Raw genomic sequence first — 7,051 nt, 5'->3', positions numbered from 1 at the left:
AGCAGTGGAATGAACCCTTTCCTCATGCTAGCGGGGGAAAGAAAAGCGGCCTACTATGAGAGGAGAGAGTGATTCAGCAGCTAACAAGCGCAGTTTTTTCATAAAATGAATGGTTATTCGGGAAACATATGTTGATGATGAGGTTTTACATAGTATAAAAAAAGGAAACTGGGGCTCCGTTCGAAGAGACGAAGTTTGGTCCTTCTCCCTCACATGCTCCTCCCATGACCAACTCGGTTGGCTTCATGAATGAGAATGTTGATCACCCTCACACGGCAAGATGAACATTTAAAGGGCTGAAAGGGTAGCGACGGGATGTAGATGTGGATTTTGGAGGTCGTAATCCTACTTTAGTTATAAAGTCTTCGACACGGTCGAGGCTTCTACTTTTCTTTGATCTCAGCATGACCGACCAAGCGTAACAATCATAGAAGGTACGACTGAAGAATTCATCTCCAAGTCAACAATATGTCGGGCAGGTCAAAGGTGATCCTCAAATCTAGGGAGAATCGATAGGAACCTAAGCAAGGCCGAAAAATTGATATTACACAATCCTTAATGTCCATCTTTCTTGATCCACCAACCTACCGCCCCCAATATAATAGAGGTTAATGCCTCATGAAAGTAATTACTAGCAAAGCCATACTTTGTAATATCAGAAAAAATCTCACATAACGTAGATCTGCCGGATCCCCAATGAATGACATGCTCGACTATTTTTGGATATGTCAAGTTTTCCTGCATGGATATTTATGTCTTACATTTAGTTTTTTTACACTTTCGGTGACAACATTAAAAAGTGTTTCCTCAGCCTTTTGCTCTAGGGGATCGTAGTTCAAATTCATATGGGGAGCGGGGGAGGGTTAGATTAGAGAGCGATGGACTACAAATGCCCGTCCCATGAAGCGCCAAGGAACCATGCATTCCTCCCGGGTTGGGCTTAGGGACTGCAATCAGCCGCTTCCCCTGTAGTCGTTAGCTCGTTCTTCACAGATCCGATCGGGTGGTCATAATTTGGAGTAAAAGGATTTGAACTTTTGCATGCCAGTACCAAAAACCGATGCCTTAGCACCTGGCTATACTCCATACAACCTTGTTTTGGACGATAGAACAGGAAGAGGGGGACGGGAGAAGCAGGGCTCAAAGAACGAGCTGTGCAAGAACGCGAGGATATAGCAAGTAAGCAACAAGTTCTCTCTTAACGAACCGACTACAACAAGCTTGCGACTCTTATAGAAAAATATGGTAAGCTCTCTACTCTATTTGTTTGCAATGCGTTTACCTATCAAAGTAGGTGAATGCTTCTGTAACCTTAGATTTGTTATGTTGTTCGACTGAACTCGTTGGCTCCACACTCTTACTATTTTGATTTCCAAGCATAACTCGAATTTTTGAACCTTCTCTCATAGATTCCTTTCACCAAGTCATCGCCAGTAATCAGCTCTTATCCCTTGGTGTGATGTGAAAGGGTGAGTTCCTTTCTTGTCTTGCCCAATAATTTGCTTGATTCACATTGGCGAAAGACTCTCCAGTGTCAAGGTTTGACACATATGGCCATTTTCTTTCTTTATCACGCTTGCCGTTAGCCTGATAGAGGGAAAGGCACTAGCCTTTCTTTCAGTTGAGGTCCGTCCCGGGGCTTAGACCGCTTGGGTTCTATTTTTATCGAAGGCAGTCAACATGCACGATAACTAATGCATTCCTCTCCTAGGTGTAAGACTTGTAAATCCTTTGCACTTGTTCCTTCTCTCTTCTAGTTCTCTCCCTCTACTTTATTTGACAGGGGTGAAGAAGACCACTTTATCAATAAAAATAAGACAATAGCAATTCAGTTTCAAAAAGTTTGAGCTTAGAAGCAACCTTCTATCAATCGATAGGCTAAAACTGCTATTGGCTACTTTGCCTATCTATTCTTTTATGGTCGGCTTGGAGACATAAGAGGAAGACCGTCATTTCTATCCAGGTACGATCATAGCTTCATTCATTCATTGAACCTTGGGGATAACCATTAGCATTGAGGTCTCTATCATACATATGACATTATATGACATGGGAGTGCATGGTCAACACACACCTACCTAAAGTGCCTACATTATGCTTGCAACCAATACAAGCACAACCTAACTTGCACGAGATTCAACAACCGAAACTACTGGTAGTACCAAGGGGACGACATCCTCCTATACTATATTAGTTAGCAGTACTGAACAAGCGAGTCAACAGCCGGGAGAAAGAAAAGGACCGCCTTTAAAAATTAAAAATTATATTTTAAAATACAACGATGACAATCATGTGAAATGATGACTACCATGTAAGCCATCAGATTAAGGTTTATCTCCGCTTTCACTTCATAGCATGAAGGGTTATGCTATCTATTCATGAGGCCATTATATGACCGCCAGAGATCACTATAATGCTCGATAAACGACCCTGATCCCATCTTTGATGGTCATAAAATGGCGATAAAAGCACAAAAAGCAGCGGTAGAATCAATGTATTGATGCCCACGGATCCTGGATATTGTTTCATCCAACCCCATCCACTACGTATGATGACAAGACCCCTCGACCAAGGAACCGACCCGAAACCAGCAATTCCTATCCCTGGATTGGATGTCTACCACCTCTTAAAAATAAAAATGTAATGGGCCAACTAAGGGGCAAAAGAGTAGTAGGCTTTCAAAGAATTCCCTTCCCTGCTGTCTATCCTTTCCTTTTTTGTAGGAAGGGAATCTTTTTCAAAACGCCTACCTTACCTTAATATAATGTTAGCTCCTGATCTGAACAAAGACTAAAGTCATATCCATCTCATCAAAGTAAAAAAGAGCTATCTCGTCTGAGTCCCATTCCAGATCTTCTCTCTAGAAGCCTAAAAAGGTCATATGCCATCTCACCCATGCCAATCCGCTTATGAGTTATTTTCTTATGTTGGCTCCTTCCGATTTATTTTCTTCTTCTTATTCCACGTACGATACATAGAGCCTATCCACCTCCTTTGCAGAATACCAGATCTAGAGATGAATTAGCGGATCACAAGGCTAAGTCGAAGCATGCCTGAACCTTATTTAGTAGTGAGCCGGACCGAGTAGCTTTTAGCAAGGGCTTCAAGATCACAGTAATGCTTGCCAAAACTTTCCTTGGGTAAGAATGACTTGTTCAAACCTGCTTTCTCATGACATCATGGAAAATATCGCTGACGAGCTCAATCTCTAAGTGTTAAATTTTTAGTTTCCTCCTCTTATTGAGTCTGAGAGATCATATGGGTCAACAATTCTCATTTCATACTTACAATAAATAAGCCCTTCTCAAGGAAGTGAGCCAAGAGCCACTCATCTGAGCCAGTGGATTCTATTTCTACTGTGTTGGTGCTCAAAGCAAGCACGCTTAGACTTCGATGTGCAATCTTTGGTCTGCCTATCATTGTCCATTAAAGGCTGACTCCACTAGGCAAGAGGACCACTACTAGGATTTATCAACTACTAACTGATGACCAGAGGACTACTCTCCTTCTTCCACTACTGATATTGACTGACCTGTTGAGAGGACAAGAAAAAGAAAAAAGAAGAAGTGGAGTTTGGTTATGTTTGAGTGTGTAAGCATTTATTTCCTTGGTCGATTCGTCTGCTTAAAAAGCCTATAATTCTTATTCAATTGCTTCTTCCATTCCAATAAGTCTTATGAAACGAATTCGGCTGGAGATAGGCATTCAGATTCGTTACTTGGGGCTGATGAGGGTAAGGAATTCGTTGTTCCAGGATAAACTTGATATCTGAGTTTGGCCTCGGCTTCAAGGGAAGAATTCCTCTTCAGCCGATTTATATTGAGAGGGAAAGAGCAGCCCTAGGCTCCACTTCTTAGAATGATGTTTGTTTTATGATTTATAAGATTTTTTTATTCTAGTCTCGGTGCTGTTTTTCAGCGAATGAAAGAAAGCGTTGATTCCGCAGTTCCTTCATCAGATTTGGGTGCTTTTTGAATGAGCTGCTTCTGTGAATGACTCAATAGATACTACTAAAACATTTCTCACATATATATTCATTTAAGGAAATGGGCATTCATGCCCTGCCCCCTTTTCTGATTAACGCACCAAAGATGGGAACTGTTTTGATTAAATCAGACACTCAAGTCTTGGTTCAAAATTCCAAGCAGTCAATCAAACAGCACTAATCGCTATTCCATAGACAACATAGAGCTCTTACACAATGCCTAATAGGCTAGCTTCACTATAAAGTAAAGGCTTGATTTACCCGTCCTTTGTCTTCTAGGCGTTGGAGGAAGGGAATCGAATGACATTCTTAAGTGGTCTCTGCCTTTTAAGGTTTCTTTCTCCTTTGTGGAGGTCGGCGACTTAAGTCTTTGCCTGGTATGACAGTTTACTTTTCTTCACTGACAGCATTTCTTAAAACCACTAGTCATTCGCGGAACACTTGCAAGATTACCCTCCACTCATGGTAAAGTTGCCGAACTTCACTTGCTCCACAGTCAACCATTAGTTTTTCAAGATAATATTGAGGGCCTAAGAGAATAGTAGATGTCAGCATTTCAGCTCCTAAAGGAAACAACAGTCTTATCTTTCTAAGGTGCATTTCTGTCCATATAAGAGTACATTCTAAAAAACCAAGGGAGACCCGAGCAGCTTTTTTGTCCTAACAAGGCATTCATTCGTAAAAGTAGTTCTGGCATATGCATTTCCTTCTTTCAAAGATCGGATTCAATAGCTATGGATAATGTGAATCCATTCAAAGATCGTACATTCAATTAAGAATGAAGTATGTGAGTCTTTATTCTAAATAAAGATTAAAGCGAGCTCTATCAGTTCAATAAAAAGACAAGCCATAGAGGCTTCCTATTGAGTAAGATTACGCTAATATGGGCATTTGGGGATTCCTTTCATACTATATATATAGATATTATAGCATCTTATTTTAGGTATCTTTCTTTTAGTCTCTTGCTCGTACATTAACAAGGGAAGTTGTCCTTTAAAGAGCATATTTGAAAACAACAGTCAAGGAATTAGTCCCAACAGCGTCTACGTTAACAAAGGATACTGTTACAAGAAAAGTGCTAACTCCACCAGCTGCTCCTCACAACCGAGTCTGGCTATCTTCTAGAGACTGGTATCCTTACTTAGGGTATTACCCCTAATATGGCTAATCTCACTACGGTTATGAAATCTCAACGCGCTACCACTGCTTTATTTAAGAAAAATCTAAACTAGAGCTGGAAGAGCGGGAACTGAGACTACACTAGTGTCAAGTCATCACAAGAATAAAGGCATTCCCGATACAGCAACAAAGCCTTTTGATGGAGCTAGCTATATCCCATTCTTGCAAAAACAATCGGATAATAGCCAAACTCAAAGCTCTTTATCCCGAAGACGAATGGGACTTTTCCCCACTCATTCGGGATAAATTTTTCAGGGGCCGACAGGTGAATCGTGAATATTCCCTTAAATTCCTGGATCAAATGTGACATGATTTAACTACAAAAAAGCAGCAAGCAAGCTGTGCCACTCGCCTTCGCCGTCAAATTAATATGTGGAATTTACGGAAAGAATTCGATTTCCCTCGCTACCTCTGAACGGAAGGGCCCCCGTCATGTAGTAAATATGTATCACATCATACAATACATGAGGAGAATGAGTAGGGTGGGTCTCTTCTTATTGGGCCCGCTTGGACATTGAATCGGTTCTGATCTTCGACAAAAAAGTAAGGCCTTACTTGACGAGTAAAACTTAGTTACCTGCTTATTGGGATCTGAAAGAAGCTTAGTTTCTTTGCTTTCTTTGTTTCAACCCAGGTCTGGGAAGAAAGGAGCTAACTGTATTCTTACTGCTAGCAATCAATCATTACAGCTTTTTGCATAAGGGAAGTAAGATGGAAGGCCAAGGGCCTAGATGAATGTTATTCGACTTGAATGATTTAAATTTAGTCGAAATTATGTTGGTGTTAAGTCTACCGAGAGCGTACTCGTACTATAGCCTGAGGATGGACGTAGTTCAGGAGAGCAAGGAGGAATAATTCTATCAAATGGCAAGGAGAAAGGAGTATTTCAAGCATTTCAAGGAGGACTATTTCAAGCCATCTAGTTCCATTCCTTCGCCTTTTCAGGCAGTCTTCGTACCATTCCCGGGTGAGAATATAGATGACCAATGCGAGTAAGGGTATCAAGTGATATACGATTTTATTTTTTTTAATTTTCCTGGAACCACTCTTCTGAGCCTGTTCTTATGGGATTGGGGTCCCTCTTTTTGCTGTGAAGGGTAATATGCTTGACACGGTCAGACACGAGCTTGGCACAAGCCAAACTACTGAACAAGCTGCTCAGCGGTCAAGCCATGCTTGCTCAGCGGAGAACCAGACTCATGGCCAGATCATCAAGCACCAAGCCACGTCCCAGTCAACACGGTCAGAAGCTGCTGAACAAGAAGCTCAGTGGTGAAGCAGGTGCGATGGGCGGTGCTTACCAGACTTGACTTAACCATCAAGCAAACCATGAAGTCATCCATGACCTCACCTCAAGTAGCCCACCATAGGCTTTTCAGAAGTAGCTCACAATAGCTGATCTCATAGCCCACAACTAGCTTTGATGAGTCATGCACAAGGAGGTGACTAAGCTACTTGGTCAAGGGACCAAACCCATGCTGAAGGGTTTGGTCAGCTGCTGAGCGGTCTAGAATTTTGCCTATAAATAGAGGCCATTTCCTTCGAGCATAAAAGATTGTAATTGAACATTTCTTCACTAAATTCTCTCAAAAAACAATTGAAGGCAGAATTCTCTCATTTAGAAATTCTTTCTTAGCTTAGAGTTTTCATTTTCAAGTAAGTTTTGTAATTTGTAGTTTAGAATTCAAGAGGAGAAAAGGATAAGGCAAATGAGATGCAAAAATCAATTTTGTACTCTCATTTGGAACTCAAAAGTAGCCAATCCTTGGATGGATAGCTCATGTTCCTAAACACTTTCTTTTGAATAAGGTTATGTAATTTTCTACTTCTTCTTAAATTTACAAAAGTTTGAATTTTAATCATTCAAGTTGGTGCTTTGGTTAATAT

This window comes from Lupinus angustifolius, chromosome LG12 (genome assembly GCF_001865875.1).
Source record: "Lupinus angustifolius cultivar Tanjil chromosome LG12, LupAngTanjil_v1.0, whole genome shotgun sequence".
Taxonomy (NCBI): Eukaryota; Viridiplantae; Streptophyta; class Magnoliopsida; order Fabales; family Fabaceae; genus Lupinus; species Lupinus angustifolius.
The sequence above is the reverse complement of the archived record's forward strand: the minus strand, read 5'-3'. Positions refer to the sequence as shown.